The 14039-nt window shown below is 44.6% G+C and overlaps 1 protein-coding gene across 15 annotated transcripts in view; it reads right to left on the reverse strand.

Moving 5' to 3' along the window:
* Positions 1-14039, reverse strand: part of ARVCF (ARVCF delta catenin family member) — a 1120703-nt gene that overhangs the window by 990610 nt on the left and 116054 nt on the right. The window lies entirely within an intron of this gene.

Below are 14039 nucleotides of genomic sequence, written 5' to 3' on the forward strand. Positions count from 1 at the left end.
GCCAAAAGTCCCCGGGAAAAATCTGGATTTGACGCAAAGCAGCGTTTTAAGGGCAGAAATCACATTGAATGCTAAATGACAGGCCTAAAGTGCTTTAAAACATCTTGCATGTGTATACATCAATCAGGTAGTGTAATTAAGGTACTTCTTCACACTGACACACAAAACTGTTCACTGAACAGAACAGGTATACAGTGGCGGGTTCACTGAACAGAACAGGTATGCAGTGGCAGGTTCACAGAACAGGTATGCAGTGGTGGGTTCACAGTACAAGTATGCAGTGGTGGGTTCACTGAACACGTATGCAGTGGTGGGTTCACTGAACAGAACAGGTATGCAGTGGCAGGTTCACAGAACAGGTATGCAGTGGTGGGTAGGCCTGAACGATTTTAGGAAAAAATTGAATTGAGCGATTTCTGTCTGAAATTGCGATTTCGATTCGATTCACGATTTCCTTCAAATCAAGCTTAGTTCCCCTCTCTGTGCCTGTTTATTCCCCCTCTGTCTCCCTGTCTCTCCTTGTGCCCCCTTTGCCTCTTCATGCCTTCTCTGGGTCTCTCATTTGCCCCCTTTGTTTCTCTGTGCCCGCTCTGTTTCTCTCTGTGCCCCCTCTGTGTCTCTCTCTGTGCCTCCTCTGTCCCCCAAGCTGCATCAGTTCTGGACATAGTTTCCAGCACGAGTCCAGCGATGCCCGTCTATCCACTTCGCCTCCTGTTTTGCCAAGCACAAGAGCCGGCAGAGGGCGACAGAGGACGCAAGGTATGTCTAACGCTGTGGGCTGCACGCACTGGGACTTTGGGAAAGTTTGAAGGCGCTTCTTCAAACTTCCCCATGTGGAAATGACGTGATCGCGATATTCGCCGCTTTGACGATTCTGAAATTGTGACCTTGGTGATCACGATTTCGATTTAAATTCGATTTATCTTTCAGGCCTAGTGGTGGGTTCACAGTACAGGTATGAAGTGGTGGGTTCACTGAACAGGGATGCAGTGGTGGGTTCACTGAACAGGGATGCAGTGGTGGGTTCACAGAACAGGTATGCAGTGCTGGGTTCACTGAACAGGTATGCAGTGGTGGGTTCACTGAACAGGTATGCAGTGGTGGGTTCACTGAACAGGTATGCAGTGGTGGGTTCACTGAACAGGTATGCAGTGGTGGGTTCACAGAACAGGTATGCAGTGGTGGGTTCACAGAACAGGTATGCAGTGGCGGGTTCACTGAACAGGTATTCAGTGGTGGGTTCACAGTACAGGTATGCAGTGGTGGGTTCACAGAACAGGTATGCAGTGGTGGGTTCACTGAACAGGTATGCAGTGGTGGGTTCACAGAACAGGTATGCAGTGGTGGGTTCACTGAACAGGTATGCATCCAGGAACAAGCTAAGCCTAACGAATCTTTCCCTATGAGAGAGAGTGTGCAGCAGGGCGCCCTACTCTCACTAACGCAGGCACACGAGTGACTGTAATGGCCGCCGCTGCCTGCCTTTTATTAGGGGGGGAGTGGCTCCATGGGCTAGTGTAGCCTAATTGGCTACACTGGGCCTGTTGACTGTGATGTAGAGGGTCAAAGTTGACCCTCATGGTGCATTATGGGGCGAACCGAACTTCCGCAAAAGTTTGCCTGCGGGACGCGAACGCGAACCACTGAAGTTCGCATGGAACCGTTCGCAGGCGAACCGTTCGGCCCAACTCTAGTTATTGTGTTAATATGTGGCCTAGATGAGAGCTCAGGGTCCAGAGTTAACCCCAGACAGGGAGCTTTAGGAGATGGTTACTGGGGTGTTTACTACATTGATGGCAACTATAGGTAGATGGTAACCATGTATAAATAATGAATAGCTCTAAAGGTGTAACGATTGTGTAATTCTCTCCGCCTGTGCGCTGACACTGCGGAAATCCTCCACAAGCGTATAATTTGCGGGAACCCAGCAGAAGGTGAAATGCACCTGTAGAGGGAAATTCCTGTCGGCAGGTGGAGCTGTGGAGTGCAGAGGAACAGCTCCTCTGCCCTACCACACACGCCAGACAGGAATTGTATGAAGGGAAGAAACGCAATCGCAAGAGAGGCGATTGAGAATGAGCACAGAGACAGATTGTATGTGTGTGTACCAAACTAGTCGCCAACCCGCGACGGTGCACACACCACAGCAGATATGAAGTAGGAACGCGATCGCGAGAGGTGCGATCGCCAGACGTGACACAAGGCTACAGCAAGGCGGAGCACGAGAGTAGCAAAGGCACAGCAAATCATACAATGAGGAGATAAGGAAAATAACAAACGCTAACTGAACGCGAACACCGAACTCATTCGCAACAGTGCACGTGTTCATGCGCGGTCTCCACGTGATAAGCACAATAGAGACAAGCACGCCTAACTAACCACCGACAGACAAACATGAAACAGAGGACACGAGCGCTTGCTTAACGGTTACCTCACCGAGCCTCCAGCAAACGTTCGTAGCAGACAAGACAGACACACGAAAACACGGACAAGCGAGAGATAGGATCCACAGCACTAGCGAAAAGAGGCCAGTGCGATCCAGGGAGACAGAGAGATGGAGATTAGATGGATCCACAGCACTAGCACTAGGCGAGTGCGATCCAGGCAAGACAGATAGAGGAGATAGTTGGTAGCAACCGCTGCTCCAGCTATACTCCAAGAACAAAGATCAAAACGACCTCCTGTCGACCACCGCAGGGACAGGACAATCGCAACAGACAAACAAAACAGATATGCAATCCTAACTGTACAAGAGAACCTGCCGAGTGCAGTCCCAAGAATTACTCTCAAGCTAATCTTTCAAACAATGAGCAAGGCTGACACTCTCCAGAGTGTTTCACAGGAAGAATCCTTATGACCAGCAATTTACTGTGGGAAACATAGCTCTTTATAGAGCAAGCCCACAAAGGATGTGGCTAGGCAATCTGCATGACAAACATATGCAAATTCCTCAGCAGCAAGCTGCACAACTGACAAAAGGTCTCTCTTCCAGAGACCTGCAGAATGCAGACCTGAACAGTGGTCAAAAGGCTGCCTGACTGCGCAGGCAGCCACGCGGATGCTCACAGTACCCCCCCCCCCTCTAGGGTCGGATTCCAGACGACCCTCTAACCTGATATTTGCAACAGATTTTAACTGAAGACTCATGAAGGTCAGGACAGCCCGACAAGGCCCAATTCCAGAGTCAGACCAGCCGAAACCGACCTCATCGGAAGCAAACGCCACCGAAACATGCCCATCAGTACTACCAGTCTCAGTATAACACCCATCAGGACTGTGAACGCCAGAGAAGAAGCCATCGACACCCTCCAGACAATACCCACCACCTTCCAAGGAGCGTCCGAAAATAACAAACCTGCCACAATACCTGTTCGAAGTGTTCCTTACAACACAAAAGCCACTGTTAATCTTATCCGGGGTACCAAGCAAACTTTCTCCTGGAATCTCCCAGAACCCTTCGAAGCTCCACAGAGATCCCAAGAGGGCAGAACAATCACCAGGCTCACATGGAGAATTATCAAGAACCCCCGTGGAACCAATGACAATTCCGGATTCAGAATTATGTGGACACCCATCAAGATCAAGACTTTCAGGGACCACTTCTGGGCATGCAAGCAGGCAGGCCATATCAGAGCATGTCTCCACCGAGGAAGCATCTGAGCATGCTGGTAACCGAGGCACACTTGGGCTTTCTGGGTCACAGAGCACATTGGGGTATACCAGCATAGGAGAAACCTCAGAACATGTCGGGGAACTGCCAACCTCAGAGCCCGGCACGACAGGACCAAAACCAGCACCGGGCAGAGAATCATCATGAGCAGTGGTTTCAAGCACTGGACTTTCAAAAGAAGGCTTGGACTCAAACCTAGAAATCTCTGTGACAATAATATCATCATTGACTACATATGAGTGAAGCTCCACCAGAGCTGCAAAGGTAGTCAGCACAACAGCAATGCCTACTGAAGTGGGCAGCACCTCAGAAGGACTTGGGGGGCAGGAGACATCTCCTACAAGTTCTGGACCCTTTGGGAGGAACTCAGAGGTCTCCAGGACATCAGACAAGACCTCAGGAACATCATTTTTCAAGTTCTCTGAGAAGGATTCTGAACTATCCATGTTACAGGGCAAAACTGGAACTTTATTTTGTGGACAGGGCAGATGTCCCAGGGAAAGTTCCACCATAAACTGAGACTGAATTTCATCATCATGAGCGGAATGTACAGGAATATTTACTGGAACACACATTGACTCCCTAACTTTGATCTCACTGCACCCAGAATTCTGTGTAGCAGTCAAACTAGCTTGCAACTCCAAAACTGCACAAAAAACAGGTGAGTATAGTAGCAATACCTAGACGAGCCTCTAGGGACACTGCAGGAGACTCTAAACAAGGCCATATTAACTCATCCAGAGTACAGGGTGCAAAATCTGCATTTTCCTCAGAACAAGAAAGGGACTCACAAATGTCAGTGTGATTGGACATCATATTGTTATTCATGGTACAGGGCAGGCTCAGAGAAACTTTCTCTGGACCCAGCAAAGATGCTTCAGAATCAGATTCGCAAAACCGAAGCGCTGTCTCACTCTTAGATTCGGCTAACAATGTCAAATCCGAGGAGTCAGAACGCAAAACTTGCGAATCAAAAATCGCTTCAGGTTGTGAAACTGACGCTTCCATAGCGCAAACCTCCGCGATCTGCGGGGCAGACTGTAAGGCGTTCAGGATAGAAACACTGGAGCAACTGTCACCGGGCAACGGGCCCTTACAGGTGTGAACAGGGTGAGACAAAGACGCATCTGCAGTAGAAATAGCGACAACATCAGGGAAACAGGCATCAGATCGCACAGATTCAAACCGCACGCAGTCAGGAGAGAATCCTCCAGGATTTGCACAGGAATCAACCACAGTGGCACACTCACTCACTTCAGATCGCACAATGTCACGACTCACATGCTTTACCCCAGAAAGGCAGGAACAATCATCCGACAACGATGTCTCTTTATTGGAATCAATTGGTTGGTGTGTGTGTAACTCATCCAAAATCATCTGCCATACATAAATCCTCAGCTCCACATCACCCTCAACACATTCATTGGAATCAATCAAAAGGTACATAGAATCGAGACAATCATTCAAGACCTCTTCGCTTTTTGCAATGTAAAAATTGCAAAAGGCTTTCCAATCAAAATCAAATTCCTCCATCAAGGCCCCAATGTCCCATGAGGCAAATGGAGGTTTAAACAGGCCAGTATCCAGATAATCTCCATATGGGTGGAGTTCAGGAACAACAACAGATTTTTTAACTGCTTTAATATAGTGGGCGATCCTACCTATAGTAGGATCCACACAAGCTTTGGATTGAGGCAAAAAACCCGGAGACAAAGCAAAATCATGGTAAACATCATTATCACACTGAATGGCTTTACACATTTCAGACTTGACAGAAACAACCTCTTTATTTGTGGTTGCTATGGGCAACGGATCTTTCCGCTGCGAAGCCTTCCTAGATCTTTTACGTTTAGACTTAGAGGCTTTGGATGGCTGCTGTTTGGAAGAGGATGAGCTGTTAATGCAAATCTTTGCAGGCTAAGAGATTTTGCACTGAGTAGATGGAACAGCTGATTGAGCTGCCGACAACAACTCGTTAAGGGGATATGGTAACTGAGGTAGTCTCAGCCAATTATGAATTGTAAAGGCCAAAAATTCCAGGGGTCTTTGACTCAGGGTGGTATGATCTAACACATCATAAGCCCACTTTAACATTTCGCCCCCAAACAGAAGGTAGGCCATTTGGGGTGCCCTGGTAGATACTGGGGTGCATTGGAATTCAGGATTCATTAAAAGTTTAGTGCACTCAGACAAAAATTCATCCGCTGTTTCAGGTTCAAGATTTTTAAATCTCTTAAAGGTACAGGAGCCATACTCGACAAAATCATACAAATCGGAAATTCCCTCTATGCTGGGAATTTTGGTTGGGCTGGTCATACTGTAACGATTGTGGAATTCTCTCCGTGATCAGCGCACAGGATGTGCGCTGACACTGCGGAAATCCTCCACAAGCGTATAATTTGCGGGAACCCAGCAGAAGGTGAAATGCACCTGTAGAGGGAAATTCCTGTCGGCAGGTGGAGCTGTGGAGTGCAGAGGAACAGCTCCTCTGCCCCACCACACACGCCAGACAGGAATTGTATGAAGGGAAGAAACGCAATCGCAAGAGAGGCAATTTGAATATGAGCACAGAGACAGATTGTATGTGTGTGTACCAAACTAGTCGCCAACCCGCGACGGTGCACACACCACAGCAGATATGAAGTAGGAACGCGATCGCGAGAGGTGCGATCGCCAGACGTGACACAAGGCTACAGCAAGGCGGAGCACGAGAGTAGCAAAGGCACAGCAAATCATACAATGAGGAGATCGGAAAATAACAAACGCTAACTGAACGCGAACACCGCACTCATTCGCAACAGTGCACGCGTTCATGCGCGGTCTCCACGTGATAAGCACAATAGAGACAAGCACGCCTAACTAACCACCGACAGACAAACATGAAACAGAGGACACGCGCGCTTGCTTAACGGTTACCTCACCGAGCCTCCAGCAAGCGTTCGTAGCAGACAAGACAGACACACGAAAACAGGGACAAGCGAGAGATAGGATCCACAGCACTAGCGCAAAGAGGCCAGTGCGATCCAGGGAGACAGAGAGATGGAGATTAGAAGGATCCACAGTACTAGCGCTAGGCGAGTGCGATCCAGGCAAGACAGATAGAGGAGATAGCTGGTAGCAACCGCTGCTCCAGCTATACTCCAAGAACAAAGATCAAAACGACCTCCTGTCGACCACCGCAGGGACAGGACAATCGCAATCCTAACTGCACAAGAGAACCTGCCGAGTGCAGTCCCAAGAATTACTCTCAAGCTAATCTTTCAAACAATGAGCAAGGCTGTCACTCTCCAGAGTGTTTCACAGGAAGAATCCTTATGACCAGCAACTTACTGTGGGAAACATAGCTCTTTATAGAGCAAGCCCACAAAGGATGTGGCTAGGCAATCTGCATGACAAACATATGCAAATTCCTCAGCAGCAAGCTGCACAACTGACAAAAGGTCTCTCTTCCAGAGACCTGCAGAAAGCAGACCTGAACAGTGATCAAAAGCCTGCCTGCCTGCGCAGGCAGCCACGCGGATCCTCACAAAAGGTCCTTATGCCACATAACTAGATATATATAAATAGAATGCATGATTTGGAATACACACAACATCAACAAGTATAAAAATAGCTGCTCAAATTTTAGTCATACTATATATTGAGCCAGTTTTTTTTTTAAAGCTACCACCACCTTCATTGCATAAACAAATATAAAGTTAACATTCACAGACCTTTCAATTCAGTTTTTTTGTCGATTATTAGTTTGACTACAGGTCAACCACAATTCCATAACAATTGCTTGTGTGCATGGACCTTTGTATTTGGTGTGAGTTCTGTTCAAGAGCAATTGTTTCTGGTACAAATGGGACATGAAATGTCAAGCAGAGTGTAACCTCGTGTCAAAGGTCCTTGTACACTAGCCCTTATAGATGCAGTTGAGATTCATTTAAATTACCATTTGTAATTATCTAATGAATAGGAACTGAAGAATATCGTTGTCTCTATGGAAACTATTTCTTTAGCTCAATAGCGTATGACAACTTTCCTTTCCCTTCTTGCGATTCTTGTGTAACATGAACAGAAAATGTATACTAGTGATCTGTTATCCTGAAGGAAAAAATGTACTATCTTAATAATAGCATTTCTACATATACATGGGCCACAAATATGTTAATAATATCAATAAGCACCACAAAATGTAGTACTATTATAGGGTTTGTATCAGGCACATCCTTGTCAACCTAAAAGAAAAGAAAAACTATGGGATCGTTATTAGAAATACAGAATTGCTCCTGCCTTCCACATGATAGGAATAAACATGCCTCTTACCTGTGATACATTTCAGAATGTAAACCAGGGTATGGAAAGATTTTACAATGGGCAAATATTGACTAAATAATCCATAAATGAATATTGTGAAAAAATATATATGTACAATACATTATTTTCACTACAGGTAAAAATACGCACTGCACATTATATGCAATGCATTTCTTTAAGTTAATACGCAGCCCCAGTTTTCCTATACAAGTTCCAACTGTAATATTGCTGGCATAAGGATTATCAAACATTGCAAGTATCATCACATGGCCCTATGCTTGGCTAATACAGATGGATTTTCTACTCACAGTCAGACTTATCACCTCTGGATCCTACTACTTTCCTGATTGGGCTGTATTTTACAAGAGCTCAAATACAGGTTTATATCCTTTCTTACATGAAAGAGTTCAACATTTAATGTCAAATTCCATCTTCATTTTAAAAAATAATAATGCCGACAGGTGTCAGTGGTAAACAAGTAATATTGGATTTAACCACTTTAGGATCACAGTTTTTAAAGGAATTTGCTTTCTTAAAACAAAAAGTATTTGCGATAATTAAGGATGTAGTGAGCTTGAGAAACCCTTAAAGGAAACCAGAGCCGAGATTAGCTAAACATTCCAGACATACCTGGGGCTTCCTCCAGCCCCATACGCAAGGATCGCTTTCACGTTGCAGTCCTCAGTCTACTCCCTCTTCAGCAGCCGCCGGAGAGATACGTAGAGGGCGCACTTCTCTTGTGCAGACTGACCGCAAGTTACGGGACCTGCTACCGAAGAGGGAGAAGCCCAAGGACGGCAGCGTGAAAGCAATCCGTACGCACGGGGCTGGATGAAGCCCCAGAGGTATGTATAAAACGTTTAGTTATTCTCGTCTCTGGTACACTTTAAAAACCATAACAATTTTCACATTTCAGAGCTCCACCCATTCATTAATCAATAACTTTATTGTTACTTACCACACTCAAATAATTTATATATTGTTGTTTTTTTCACCACTAATTAGGCTTTCTTTGGGTGGTACTTTTTGCTAAGAGTTATTTCATTTTATATGCATTGTAAAGGGAATAATAAGAAAAAAAAATGTATTTCTCCGTTTTCAGCCATTATACTGCTAAAATAAAATGTGCTTTGATACATAAAACCCACACATTTTATTTGCCTATTTGCCCAAATTGTGTCCCTAGTACAATGTATGGCGAGAATATTTTATCTGGAAATAAAGGAGTATTTTTTAATACTATATCACTTATTGCAAGATTTTATTTGCAAAATTAACAGTAATAGACCCTCATGATATACATATCAAAAAAGTCCCTAAGGTAACTAGTGATGTAACTTTTTTTAAATAATAAAACATTTTTAAATTATGTAATTATTTTTAAATTATGTAATTTTTTTTAATAGTCCGATTTCTGGTCTTGGCCGTAACGTGTGTGTGTGTGTGTGAGTGAGAGTGTGTGTGTGTGTGTATATTAGAGTGAGATGCACTATACTGAATTTTTGCCTATATAGCCGCTCACAGTAGGAAGTATTAATGTGACCAGTGGCGTATCTAGGGAAGATGGCGCAAGCACAGAAACTGCACCCCTTTGGGCACACGTGCTCACATGCATAGCAATAAGGGCTCACACCCACTAGCAGCCTTTTCTAAGCGCTAGTGATTTGAAAAAGCTCTTGCTAATGCAATGCTATGGGGGATTTTTATAAAATCTCATCACTCAAGTGGGATCACACCCATAGCAGTACATTAGCAAGAGCTTTTCAAACCACAAGTGCTTAGTAACGGCTTAGTAACGTACTGCTAGTGGGTTCCGGGCTCAAGAGATAATCAATGAAATGCAAATCCTTTTAAGTTCATGCCAGTTTTATGTTAATTTTATGCAAATTTACACCATTTATGGCCTGTTATTCCAGCCAAGGTGTAATTGTAACTAGTCTCGCTGCACGGTCCCGCCGCTCTTGCGGTTCCTGATACTCTGACGGCGCTGCAGCCCACTTGCTCCGCTGTGGTCCGTGCTCCATTCAGTGATCACAGCTCACTTTTTCCCCCCAAAAAGGTCTCTGATCCCTAAGTAGCCAGAGAAATCCAGTCCTCAAAGGATTAATAATGGAACAATCAAATACTGTATAATAGCTTATTTTTCCAGGCCCAGTTCTTAGTTGCACAAAGGTGGCCATTAACAATACAGCCCTGCAGCCAACTAATTGCCATGGTAATCGATTGGAAATAATCGGTTGTGCCTATTACAGGCAAAGTTCACGCTAACCAATCTGATCAGATCAATGGATTCTATCTGAAGAATGGATCGATCCTATTAATCTGATCATATTGATTAGCGAGAATTTGGCTGTTAAAGGCCAAGATCTATCACTTCCGATTACCGATAACAATCAAATGGTCACAGGATTGTATCATTAATGGCCACCTTAACATGTGCATCAATTCCAAACTATGATCATCTCACTCACCACATCGAGTAGAAATGGTCAGTGAGATGGTAATCATTTTGTCTTGCATGCAAATTTCATACAAACTGTCTGCTGTTTAGAACTGGGACAGTCAAATGTACTTAAAAGGTTTTGATTGGTCAAAGTCCAAGTTGCACAGTTTGCATTAAATTCGCATGCAAGGTAGAAATATCTATCTCACTGACCAGTTCTTATTTGTAATGGCAATAAGATAGCGTATAGTCGTTCCCAGAGAGCAGCAGGCCGGTCCCCCCATAAAACGACCATCCCTATTCCTTACAAACATATATATATATATATATATATACACACATATATATATATATATTCCTAAAATAGTCCCAGCATAGAATAAACTTGATGGTAACCTTCAACAATAAGATTTCTAACACTAACCATTTCAATAAAATCCTCCATACACAATACATCCCCAGCATGCACTCTGTACCCCACTCTCATAATGAATCCTCTACTCACCCCCTGAACCTCACTCACACAATACTTCTCCTATTGGTTTCCTCCTCTGCATCATACTGAACACACACCTGAGACTTTCCCTATAATGTTGATCAAAAATGGTCTGGGCGCCAAGCAACATTTCTTAACCTGAGAGTGTTCTCACAAAGCCTAGGTAGTAACCGGTGCTAAGAAAAAAAGCAAAGAAAAAAAGATAAAGTCAAGAATAGAAGACATGACTAAAAGAGGAGAGACAGAGAGAGAAGAGGTATAAAAAAAGGAGAGAAGAAAAGAAAAGAAGGTCCGGGGACAACACTGAACGAAAGAGGAACCGCTATCACCAAGAGGGGCTCAAGGGCCACCCATATAGTTAAAGAGTAACGGTGGCCACACATATTACAATTTTTCTGTTTGATTTTACCCCAATTTGATTAAAACGATTGATTGTGTGAAAAAATCAGAGAAATTTTTATTCCTCATTTTTCTCAATTAAAATAGATTGCAGGGTTGGAAAAATCAGATCAATGTCAGAAATGTAATGGCGTGTGGTGGGGGGCCGCACGGCACTGCCAAAAACAGGCCTGAGGTAATCCCCTTCTGGCTCACATCCAAACAGAAAATACAGAATTGCACAGAAGCGTATTGTAAAAATATGCTTCTGTGCATGTGCACCGCCACCATTTTTTAAATTCCTGCGTCTCCATAGACTTACATGAATTCCAGTCCGCGCAGGTCATTGCAGGTCGCGCGGCAACGTCGGTATGTGCTTGCGGTAGATCGTTGACTTCTGCCGCACAACATGCTGTATGAAAATGCCCATAGGCTTTCATTAGCATAGCGGCTGTAAAATGACCCACCACACCAGTATGAAAGGCCCCTAAGGGTAAAAGTGGTTATAGTCAGTGGTAGACTGTTAAGGCTCATATACTGAAGGGAAGGGGTAGTGGGGAGACATTAAGTGTGGGGTGGAGCCCTTTGAAGATCTCCCACAGCTACACTCTTGTAGTCAAAGCACGTCAAGCAGATTCTTTGCTTAGAAGACTGGTTTGTTCTGTCTGTTTAACACAGGATAAAAATGTGCTTCCCCCAGGCCCCCGTACAATGTTAAGTCCCTCAGCGCCTTCTGGGTCCCCTCCATTCTCTCACTCACAGCTCTGGTAACACCCGACTTCGGCAAGAGTTGTGCACAGCTGCGCATGCACAGCCCATCCACGTGCCTGGCTCGATCACGCACCTGTCGACATAAGTGTTCAGCACACGCACGGTTCATTCTTTTCAGAATGCACATGCGCTGAATGCTCACGGCATTAGGTGCATGATCCTGCGGGGTGCTTGGATGGACTGCGCATGCGCAGTTGCTAACAACTCTGGGTGAAATTGTGCGCTACTGAAACTGCCAGCAGGTGAACAGAGGGGACCTAGATGACGCAGAGGAAGCCTTAAGTAAGTTGAAATACCATTTGTACCATGTGTTCAGAGACCCTTTAAAAGTAAGTGTTACCTCTCCAGTTAATATATCATTCTGCACTGCAGTTGTTTTTACCCCTTACAAGCTTTTCCTAGAAATGCAATGCTTTAAACCAGTTGTTTCTGTCCATTGTGATGACCCATGCCAGGCACCTTTTGCCTGCTTCAACCTTGTGAATAGGAAGGCCATTGCCTACACCGATTAGTTGTGCCAGCATCAATAATAAATTTAATGTTTAAATATATGGACAGAGGATCTGATTACTAAGACATCTCCTGAAATTAAACATCCTCTCCAAATGGAAACATCAGAAGTGACTCAGCAGCAGGGTTGGATTTCTGGAAAGGCCACAAAGGGGTTGTTACGTATGAAAGAGGAGGCTGAACATGTGGAGCAACACATGAAAAAGGGAAACTGATGCCCAAAGGAGCTGTTCAACAAGGAGAGGCTGCAGTACATGGATGACACACATGGAAGAGGGGCAGCACATAGAATGGGAGGGTTATTCAGTACATGGATGACACACATGGAAGAGGGGGCAGCACATGGAATGGGAGGGTTCTGCAGTACATGGATGACACACATGGAAGAGGGGGCAGCACATGGAATGGAGGGGGCTGCAGTACATGGATGACACACATGGAAGAAGGGGCAGCACATGGAATGGGAGGGTGCTGCTGTACATGGATGATACACATGGAAAAGGAGGCAGCACATGGAATGAGAGGGTGCTGCAGTACATGGATGATACACATGGAAGAGAGGGCAGCACATGGAATGAGAGGGTGCTGCAGTACCTGGATGATACACATGGAAGATGGGGCTGCACAAGGAATGGTAGGGTGTTGCTGTACATGCTGTAAATATTCCCTTTATAAAATTAATTAGTAAATATTGATTGGCTTTTGTAGGCTCCATCCACTTTCCTGAATATTAATTCCAGTCACCAACTGTACCAAGTTTTGAGAACCCTGCCATTAGCCGTGTAAGAATAGCTGCAGTTTACATTTTCCCATTGAAAATGAATTGCTGAAATTTGATTGACTGTTTTATGCTCCGCCCACTTTCCCCGAAATGTTCACCTCGGTCACCAAGTGACCAACTGTGCCAAGTTTTGGGACTCTGGCTTTATTGCTGAGAGAATGGCAGCCTTTTACATTTTTTTACATTGATGTGAATGGGTGAAATTTGATTGGCTGTTTGTGGTTCCATTCAAGTGTACTGGGGAGAAGCAAGACCCCCAGAACATATCTTCTCAGGTAGTAAGGCATTTGTATACAAAGTTTCATTGAAATCGGTCAAGGCATTTTCGAGTGATGGCAGTTCATACACACACACACAGACAAACATCCGCTTTTTATATAGAGAGATTATTATCAGTAAGGCCGTGTCCACATTGGGTGCGTTCAGAAACGTGTAAAAGCACATGAGAAAAAACACAAGCTTTTGTGCGCGTTTTAGTGCGCTTTTTTAAGCATATTTTGCTTATTGTAACAGTTGTCAATAAAGATTTGTTTTAAAATGAAAATATGCTCGTTTTTTTTTTTCATTTAGGGGTAAAAACGCATGCGCTTGTATGCGCTTCTATGTGCTAAAAAAGCGCACCTATTCACTTGCATTGATGTGCACTTTACTGCTCAACACACAGAAATGCATGAAACACAACGGTTTT

The sequence above is a fragment of the Hyperolius riggenbachi genome, chromosome 1, assembly GCF_040937935.1.
Source record: "Hyperolius riggenbachi isolate aHypRig1 chromosome 1, aHypRig1.pri, whole genome shotgun sequence".
In the NCBI taxonomy this organism is placed as follows: Eukaryota; Metazoa; Chordata; class Amphibia; order Anura; family Hyperoliidae; genus Hyperolius; species Hyperolius riggenbachi.